Consider the following 10,688-nt stretch of genomic DNA (forward strand, 5'->3'; position numbering starts at 1 on the left):
CCCTACGTCATCCTCAAGACCATGGAGCACCACACTTCTCACCCCGAGGATGGAGGATTTCCATATGGAAGGATCCTCACTAGGATCTTCGAGTTCTTCGGAGTGGACCTGAGTGGGGAGGAGGGGATGACTCCAGCGGACAAGTTCGGCAGGGGAAATCTCTTGAGGATGGGTCTCCACACCCTTATGGATACACCTCAGAGAGCAGGAGCTCAGAGAGGTAGAGATAGGAGAGCTGCCCCTATGGAGGATGTTCCCATGGAGGAGGAGTCCAGTGAGGAGGATGAGGAGAATGATTTGGTGGATGAGGACATCCTTGAGGAGGTGCCTCAGGAGTCGAGAGGTGCTGATCCTGGCTTCACCAGAGCTGCAGGCCCACAACATAGAGCCCCACCACCTGAGAGTGGTGCATATGATTTTGAGGGCATTTTGTCCACCATGAGGGCTTTGAAGGACGGCCAAGATCAGCTGTTGAGAAGACTGGATGAGAGTACTTCTAGGGAGGAACGTATCCTGAAGAGGCAAGCTACTTTGGAGAATTCCTTTCTCCGACTGGGCCAGGACTTGAACACAACGGTCAATGCCATTTCAGTAGATTTTGGCCGACTTCGGAGGGAGGTATGGCTGGTGAACTCGAGGTTTGACTATTACGACCATCGCCTCAATGTCAACTCTAGACCTCCGGCGAACGTAGTAATAATAGACGACGACGATGATGATGATCAGTGAGGACTTACGTCCACACCAGCTTCTCACCTGTTCCATGTTGTCTATCCTATTGTATTTTTCCTTTCTTTTCTCATTCTTTGTACTTGCTATGTAACTGGACTTAATTGTGGGATGATGTGTTTTGACAGTGGTCTGTGGTGAAATTGTATGTTTGAATACTGGTGTAGTTTAATTGTGGTGTCTTTTGTCAATTTTGATTCATTGATATTATATATATATATATATATCTATTGTTTATCAGGTGTTTGTGTGAAAAGTTTTGAAAATCTCATTTTGCGTCGTTATGCTGCCGAAATTTCGTCAAACTTGTACTCGATGGGTTATGACACCAATTAAATTAACCTTTTATTTTCTCTCACGTATGCCATGAATGCAATATCTAAATGCAACCATTTTTATTCTTTTCTTTCTTTGGCTTTTAACTCTTTAAGGTTTTTGCATTAACCAAATCCTATTTCCTATTATAGATTCTATGGGGTCTAATGGTATGCTATGAATGGAGCAGAGCATCACGCTCTGATACCACCGTTGTCACACCCCGTTCATACAGAACCGGGCTAGTGACCAGGTTAACACCGATTAACCCAACCCTGCCAGGATCATCTGATACAGTATTCCACCACAGCATACACACACCTAAGAAAGAGCTCATTAGTTCAGCAGAAGACTTGGTTTACCTATGAATATTCCCATAATACTTGATACTCGAATTGTGATACAATAGTTAATTACATGTGGGCCCGAAGGCATAATATTTACACAATAAGAGTACAATTCACATATGAAGTACACAAAAGAAATCATCAAAAATCAGAGTGCACAGCTCGGCTCGGTATCAAAGCTTAGAGCTCAGCTCGACATCAAAGGTTGAGCCCAGCTCGGCATCACAAGGTAGAGCTCAGCTCGGCATCAAAAGTGAAGCTCAGCTCGGTATCAGAACTGCGGTCCCACAGCACAACTCTCGCACGAGCAATCAGTGTCGTGCTCTAACTCCTCAGGGGCCCACCAATCCTCTTCAGGGAACTCAACTGTGGGACCCGACCCGTGCTATTCAGATGGATGACCTGCAAAACCATCTAAAAGAGGTGCACACGTGGGATGAGCTCACTAGCTCAGTAAGTGAGAAGATGGACCACACAGCAGTTCACACAACAAATCACAACCATATGCACTATATGTTATGCAATACATTTTAAATCACATCCATCTAAGCAACATTACTAAGTCTTTGGTTTAATGCTAATACAACTACAATGCGCGTATACTCTGGGTACGAGCCACGAACTCCATCCCGTGATACGCCCATAGGGCTGTCGGAGAAGGCCCACCGTAAGTACTCAAAAAAATAAAACATGCCGACCATCAGCTCTCAACATAAAGTAAATGATTAAAAATTAAAGGTGCTAACTTCAGTAATTTAAAAGCAGTACGATTGACCCTCTTGAATATACCACCGGGGTTGCCGACTGTCCTAATGACCAGCCGGGCGTAATGTCTAACCGCCACAGTGTCCTGACAACCGCGACCACTACTTCCCCCCAAATGATAACCCAACATCTTAACCCCTGTTGGGAAGGGTCGTAGCACTGGAAGATGATAATCCTAAACCGCATGCTCCTATATGACAATAATACAATTGTATAGTGCTACCGCGTCCCATACCACGGGACACCAATGTACTCGTTTTCAAGCTGACTACGGCATCTAGTCTACTAATGCATTATGCACAATGATGTCAACATTCATCACATAACATATCATCACTTGGCATTTAGAAAATAAACACAGCACACATGGCATAAAAATGTGAGGATGACTATTCTACATAGCATTTGCATGATGACATGGCTAGTCTAGATACAATTAAATGAATGTCAAAAAATTCCTTGAAATAAGGTCAAACGTCCTCTCCCCACTTACCTGTAGTGTACAAGGACTCACGCTCGGTACAGGTGAGATCCGGTGCGAGAAGCGTGAGATTTGGTGAACCTATCATGAGTGAGCGGGGTTAGTATTTCACTACATTGGGATCAAGATTAACACGGTCCAATGACAAGATCATGTTTATAATCCTAAAAGAAGGTCACACGTCCGTTTTGGGTCCAATCGGACGTAAAAATCACATTTAGAGCCTCTCGGGTGGGTCGGACATCCCACCTGTCTGACCCACCGGTCCTGACTGGTGGGTAGGTCGGCCTACCGGTCGGCCAATTGATCTGGCCCATCGGTTGGGCCCGAAGGTCCTGCTAAGACCGGCGGGCAGGGTGGCCCACCGATCAACCCACCGGTTGGGCCTGAGGGTCCTGCCCTCTCAGGCGGGTGCCCACATGCTGGCCAAATGGCCCATCGGTCTTGGCGAAAAACTGCTGTTTCTTCCCAAACTTCTCCCAACCTTTGGAGATTCAAATGGGGCTTTTCCAAACCCATTCTCCACACCTTCAAGGTCTCATAAGGTGGTTCTAACCTAGATCTAGGTTAGATTTAAGGAATGGAAAACCATCTTACCTTCTTTGCCCAAGAACTCCTTCAAAATCCCAAAATCACTTCAAATCAACAATGCTTCTCCAACCTTGTAAATACTTCTTCAAATCCTTCAAAATCAACACATAGATCATCTATTAAACTTTAGATTCATCATCTCAAGATGGATTTACAAGATCTCAAGAAACCCTACCCAAATCAAGGGTTTTACTTGGGTATGGTGAAAGTTTAAGGAACCCAACCTTTGCTCACCTCTAAACGAAGATCTAGTGTTGGAGATCACTCTTCTAGCGTCGGAATGGGAAGATCAAGCCTCGGCGCCGCTGAAATCCATCTCTTCTTCCTCTTCCTTCTCTTCTCTTCTTCTTTCCTTTCTTTTCTCTCTCCTCTTTACTCTTCCACCAACGTACGAGTGTCATAAATGAGAAAAGAAAAAGGAACATAAATGTTATATATACTTCTTAAAATAACTAAGTATTCACATGGGTGGATGCGCCCACCTGAGGGCCAAAACTTGGCCAACAAGTGAGATTTTGACAGAGTTCGACTCTCGGCACGAACCTCACTCTTGGCATAAGATGTAATATACGTATGCGCTTTAAAATATGGCTTACGTACCTACTTATCTGTACATGGCCTTATGATATGTGCATGTACACGGCTTGGGTACACCCGTCTCCTTTGGCACTGGCTTGGACTTGTTTGGCCAGCCAGTGTTTAAGGTCACCCTTGCCATCATAGTCCATAAGGAAGCCGCTTTAACCCTCCCCGATTCGGGTCCTGCATAGGTAAACCAAGTCAACCGTGAAATCAGACCGGGTTTAAGAAATAGGGTATTACAACCTGTGTGCGCCAATAAACATAGTTCTTAGATGTGAGCTTTAGAGATATCATATGATAAGCACCAGATAGGGATGTGGGAGGTGGGGATGGTTCGGCCATGGTAGAAGAGGGAGGAGGTGGTTCGGTCATTAGGGATTGGAGTATAGAAAAGGTATGTGAGGGGAAAAGGGGAGAAACGTGGGTTGGGGTTTTGGGCTTGAGAGAATGTGGGTTGTTGGGAATGAAAAGGGAAGTAGGAATGGTGAAAGGGACGTTGGTCCCTTTGGGATTTTTTTTTTTTGGAGACTAGAAGAGAGAAAAGGGACGTCGGTGGTTTTCGTTTGGTTTGCTGTTTTTTATTTTTTTCCCAAGAGAGGAGGATGGGGAGGCGTGGGTTATTGGAGAGGTAGTGGGGTGTAATAAGAGAAGGGGAGGAAAATGTGGGGATGAGGAAGGTGCTCGGTGGAGCTTTATGCGACTTGTGATACCATGTTAAAATAGTCTATTGGCATTAACTTTAATGAGTATACAATGATGCTCTTATATAGATATTACAGTTATTGAGTTATAGACAAACTCTATGATCACATGTGGGAGACTCAAACTCTAATAGTAATAGGGTAGGACTCTGTTAACATATGTGAGTAATGGATAGAAATTCTATTATCACATGTGAGAGTCCTATTCCAACTCTGCTGTCTCATGAGGTAGTCTTGGACTGCAAGTAGTCTCTAGAGTTTGTGTTCACTGAAAATGCCTACAATGTAAGAGAGGTTATTGAGTGTGAGTATGACTCTAGAGGTGGAGTTCGAGTGGGACGTTAACTGTCCTGATAGCTATGCATGTTCCTAAAATTTTAGTCATTCAAGACCTTCCATATGATTAGAGGTTACGAACACCAAATCAAGAAAACCAGAGCTACGAGAGAGAGATCATACCTGTGTGGAGGGTGGAGTGTGAGAAATCATACATGTCTTCAGTAGCAGGGCGGAGAGTGGAGGTATTCTTTCTCCCTTTGCGTGAGGGCAAGGTTTTCTGAAAAAAAAAATTTTTTTTGCAAGAACCGAAGATGAGAAGAAGATGGAATAGAGTAGAAGAAGAAGTAGAAAGAGAGAATAAAGGAGAGGATGAGTCATACCTGTGTTTAAAACCAGGGTGGAGGATGTCTCTTCTCCCACTGTTCAAGAGCAGGGTTTTCTGAAAGGGAAAAAAAAAAACCAAGAACCGAAGTTGAGAAAAATATAGAAGAAGAGAATGAAATGAAGAGCCAACATATCTGTTCAGAACAGGGAACACTCGCCCTCAACGCTTTATAATAAATAAAAGAGGAAATTACACTCCCCTCCCCTGTATGTTTCAAGTATTATATAATCCTTTCCCATGAAGTTTGAAATTATACTCCCTTCCTTTTAAGTTCTAGATTCTGTCAACCGTACCATGACCGTGAGTGAAGAACTGTTAAGTGTATTACAATTTTTCCATAAACCCCAAAATACCCTTAGTATATAGGAGATGACGAATTTGCCCTCAAATTATTATCGTCTTCTCCATCTGTTCTTCCTCCCACCAAATCTTGAAGTGAAACAATTTGCTTATGGGTATACGATGGTTATGTGTGTGTGTGAGTTGAAAATAACAAACCCGTTCTGCATCCATCGCCGCTTCTGTAAAATCAGTTCTTGTTCCATCCCGCTTTCTGGGGTGTTTCTGTTGTGGAGCTTACAACCGACCCTCATGGCGTCACATACTGAATAGTATGTGATTTTAAGTTCAATTCTTCGTATTTTCTTGGAGTCACTTATACGGGAGTGTTTAGTGATTTTTCATTACTTTTGGTGAAAGTTGAATGATTCTCATTCAATTCTGATAAGATACGATTCATACGGCTGTGGGGTCAGTAAGGACCAGTAGGACTAGTCAAGCCGAAGGCTTGAATACCCATTGTTAGCAAAAAATAAAATAAAAAAATAAAAATTCAAGAATGAAAAGATGTTTCCAATTGATATAGGCAAATGAGGACCAAAGTCACTTAGATCTCAAAGTCAAAGTTAAAGTCAAAGTCAAAATCATCCACATTGCAATTGTTCTAATTTCATTGATTATTCCAACTTGTAATTAATACATTACGCACCAAATTCTTTAGCTGATACTTTTTTTCCCCCCCTCTCATTAATTTTTTCTAAGTTAATAATCATAGCAATTTGATTACTTATGTTGTTTCCATCAACTCTACCAACTTGCAATGCTTTATTGTAATTAAAGTCTTTCACATAGTTTCGAGACTCTAATTGTCTACATCACGGGCGGTGTCTTGTCAATTTTCCTACTCTATTAGTGCTGAAGCACGAAGGTGGCCTCCACTCATTATGGCGCAAAGAAAGAAAGTTTCTCACTGATTGACATTCCTTCCCTCCACTGTTTAAGTGTGTACTTGATTGGTTCCTTGGTCATCATTACATTACATTACTATTCACTATTGACATAGTGGAAACTACTTATCACTAAGGACCCGTTTGTTAAGAGGGAATTGGGGGTGGGAGTGTTGTCAAAATGGAATCCACATATTAATAGGGTTAAAAACAAGAAAATAAAAATGTAGTAAAATTAACGGTATAATTGGTATTCGGTTTTAGATTTGGGGCATATTTAGTATTATGTCAATATGGAGAAGGAAACATCGTGTTCAAGTGTGGAGCTCCATATTATTTAGGGCGTTATCTTCTATAATATAATTAAGAAAAAAGAAGCACATGACATCGGACTGCAAATTCCAGCATGCGACCTCTCAAATAATGAGATGTGAGGCACATACTGAAACTCTTTTCATTTTTATCCCATGTGAATGATATCCTTTTCACACTACCTTAAAATTTGTAGCATCTCCAAGCTCTTCTTGTTGGCACATCCAAAATATAGATAAACTTTATACTTGCATAGATCACTCTTCCAAAACCAGCATCTCCACTGTGAAAACAAAGGAGTCAAGCTTGAATTGATAGTGGCCAATATATTTCCAAACAGTGAAACTGCAATCTTGTAAATTTATGAAACTCTAAGCCTCCTACAGCTTAAGTCCTAGTTGCCCAACCATGTTCAAGTTTAATGCTGTCATAACAATTAGATTTTCCCAAGAAAAATGAACTTCATGGCTAGGGTAAAGGGTGTAGAGGTTCCAAGATCAGGTTCAAATTGGGATCCCACCCCATGGATAAGATCTGAACTGAGACTGTAAGTTGTAAAATTTCTCTATTTTCCCACTACTTCCTATTGATTTCCTGAATGTTATCCTCCTTGTTTTTCCACCACTTGCAAGTTAGAAGTGACTGGATAATTCAATCATTCAAGTTATAATCAAAGTCGAAGTCAAAAGTCAAAGTCTTTAGCTTATACATTGTCTCTCTCTAATTTCTGAGTTAAAAAATCAAAGCGAATCGATTTCTTGTGTTTCCATTGACTCTGCCAACTGGTAATGCATTATTGACCTAATATTGTAGTCTTTCATATAGTTCATAATTCCGAGACTCCAAACCAGTGAAGCACAAAGGTGGCCTCCTCCACTGGTAAAGTATCCACTTGGTCTCTTAGTCCTAGTGTGACTGATCATCCTCTTGGACCAATACAATGCCATAATACTGATAGCCATGGGTGAGGAAAAACTCGGTCTTGGAAAATATGTTTACAAAAACCTAGTTGCAAGTAAAATATGGCACAAAGTCTTTAATATAAAATTTAAAATTGAATGGAACTATCCTCCAATACATTAAGTTAGTGTATCATTGGTACTTGAATGAATGCTAACTATGGGGCATATTTCGAATTATGTCAATGAGGAGAAGGAAACTGAGGTGCTCAAATGTGGAGCTTCATCATACCTGTTCAAGTATGGACTTGACAATTTTCAAAACCTCTCAATATTCTATGCGTGTGGTGGACGAAGTCCAAAAGAAATAGAGAGAAGCACGGGAGTGACCATGTGATTAACAATTCATTCAGACTTTTTATTTTATTCATATGCTATGATTAGGGTGGTAGAACGTAAAAACGCAAATAGATGAAGTTGTGGTAAAACATAAACATTTAGGGAATTTCAGAAGTACTCTAAGCCGATATGGATCATCCTGAATCAAACCATATCGAATAGATTTATCCCAAGTTTAATTGTTAATAAAAATCCGTTTTTTATTATGTTTTTACCCTTGGACCATACCCATGTATCAGGATGATTAGATCAATTAAGATTGAAGATTGATTAAGGTTTATTAACTTGAGGAATCCAAAATGAATTGTTCATTTGAATTGTCAATCCCAATAGGAGAATATATACAACCATTACATATATCATTCCCAATATGTTTCCTTCGTATATGGAAGATACATATTGAGAGTTTATATTGATGGAAAGTTCAGGTGGAGATAAGAAGGATGAGGTGGAAAGATAATGATGATAAGACTACCCCTCAAGTTGGTGCGTGGAGATCCCAAACACCCAACTTGGACGTTAGAAACCGAAATTGATCTTGACCGAGTGCCTTTGTAAAGACATTGGCTAGCTAGAGGCGAGACGCAATCTTCGATGGCTGAATTAACCCTTGCTGGTATTTTTTATGAACGAGATGGCAATCGATCTCGATGTATTTCGTTCCTATGAAAAACAGGGTTGGCAACAATATGGAGGGCGGCCTTGTTATTGCAGTACAAAGGAATCAGTGTTGGATAGGCCAAGCTAATGTCACGCAATAAAGTTGTCAACTATACCAGTTCCCAAGTAGCAATGGCTATGGCACGATATTTGGCCTCGGCAAAAGAATGGGAAAGTGTATATTGCTTCTTTATCTTCCAAGAGATAAGACTAGAACCCAGTATGAACAATAACCCATCGTCGATCGGCAAGTCATGGGAAACTAGCCATTTTTGAGCCACAATAAGCCCGAAAACTCCAAGGTTGCATTGGCTAGATAATAAAGCCCTTGGCCCAGAGTCTACTTAAGGTAGTTAAATAAGCGGTGGGCTGCATCCATGTGGGGTTACCGTGGCTGGTGCATAAATTGGCTCAAAATGATGACGGCTAGAACAATATAAGGGTGTTTCACTGTAAGGTAGATCAATTGGCCCACCAAAAGCTGATAAAGAGAAGCATCCTATAGAACACCTCCCATGTCATTAGATAGCTCCAAATTGAGCTCCATGGGAGCGACATCAGGCCTGTCAACAGTGTAACCACAATCATTTAAGATGTCGAGCACATCTTTATGCTGACAAAAGTGAAAGTCCTTTTGGGACTGAGCAACTTTGATTCCCAAAAAATATTTTAGTGGCCGAGATCCATGATATGAAACTGATGATGAAGCATGCATTGAACATCATAGATGAGAGAGAGATCAGACACAGTGACAATCACATTATCAACAAATAAGAGGATGAAAACAATGCAGAACTCCAGTTTAATATGAAAAGTGAATGATCTGCATGAGAACGCCGAAAACCATAAGCACACAGAGCTGTGGAAAACTTGGAATACCATTGGCGAGATGGCTGTTTAAGGTCATATAAGGACTTGTTCAGACGACAGATAAATGTCTTCCCCCTTTTTGTGATATCCAGGTAAAAGTTCATTATTGACATCCATTTGGTGAAGCAGCAATCCCTTAACACTTGCCAAGGCAAGAAGAACACAAACACCGATAAACTTGGCCATAGGTGCAAAAGTATCATGGTAGTCCACCACTTCAATTTGGGTGTACCTAGGGGTGTCAATTCCTAAACCGAACCGGTAAAACCGGCCGGACCGAACCGATAACAACCCGGACCGAACCGAACCGAAGCCTTATTGGTTCGGTTCGGTTTCAAGTATTGTAACCCCAAAACCAAACCGAACCGCACCGAAAACCGGATGAACCCGAAACCAAACTGAAACCGGCTCAAAACCCGGACCGAAACCGAAACCAAACCGGTAAGAAACCGAAACACTCCAAAATTCATTAAAAAAATTAAAATTTGAATAGTTTTGTATACATTTGTATGGAAAATCGAATTCAAACTAGACCAAAAATCAAAACCAACCCCGTTACAAATCGATTTAAGAAATCGAAGTTCAAAAATTCATCATTTGGTTGTTTCCTAATGGCTTCATACCGGTTTAAAAAACCGATCCAAACCGAAATGAACCTAATAAATCCAAACCGGTACCAACCCGAACCCAAACCGCACCGAAACCGACACCGGACCGAAACTGATAAATCCTTATTGGGTCGGTTTCGGTCACTTCCAAACTCACACCGAAACCGGTGGAACCGGACCGAAACCGCACCGACCCGGACCGTTGACACCCCTGGCAACAAACCATATTGTTTAATAGTTCTTCCCACCATATTGTTTTTTTTTAGTTCCATGCCTCATAACACTCAATAGTTCCATCCGAGACGTTTAGTACTGTAGAACCATTTCGAACCAATGGGTTTCTTTCCAGGTGGATGATTGCAACTCGTCCATCATCATTTTTTCATCTGACAATCTAATGTAGTATCAGATCTTCTTTTTCAAAAGAGGATTCACTGGGAGAGACAACCGACACTTCCACACCTTCGTTTGATTTGTAGTTACGTTTCTTTCACGCAACAAATTAAAGAGTTGAATTGTGGAAGAAATCATTTTGTTGA

The sequence above is a fragment of the Macadamia integrifolia genome, unplaced genomic scaffold (genome assembly GCF_013358625.1).
Source record: "Macadamia integrifolia cultivar HAES 741 unplaced genomic scaffold, SCU_Mint_v3 scaffold1106, whole genome shotgun sequence".
Taxonomy (NCBI): domain Eukaryota; kingdom Viridiplantae; phylum Streptophyta; class Magnoliopsida; order Proteales; family Proteaceae; genus Macadamia; species Macadamia integrifolia.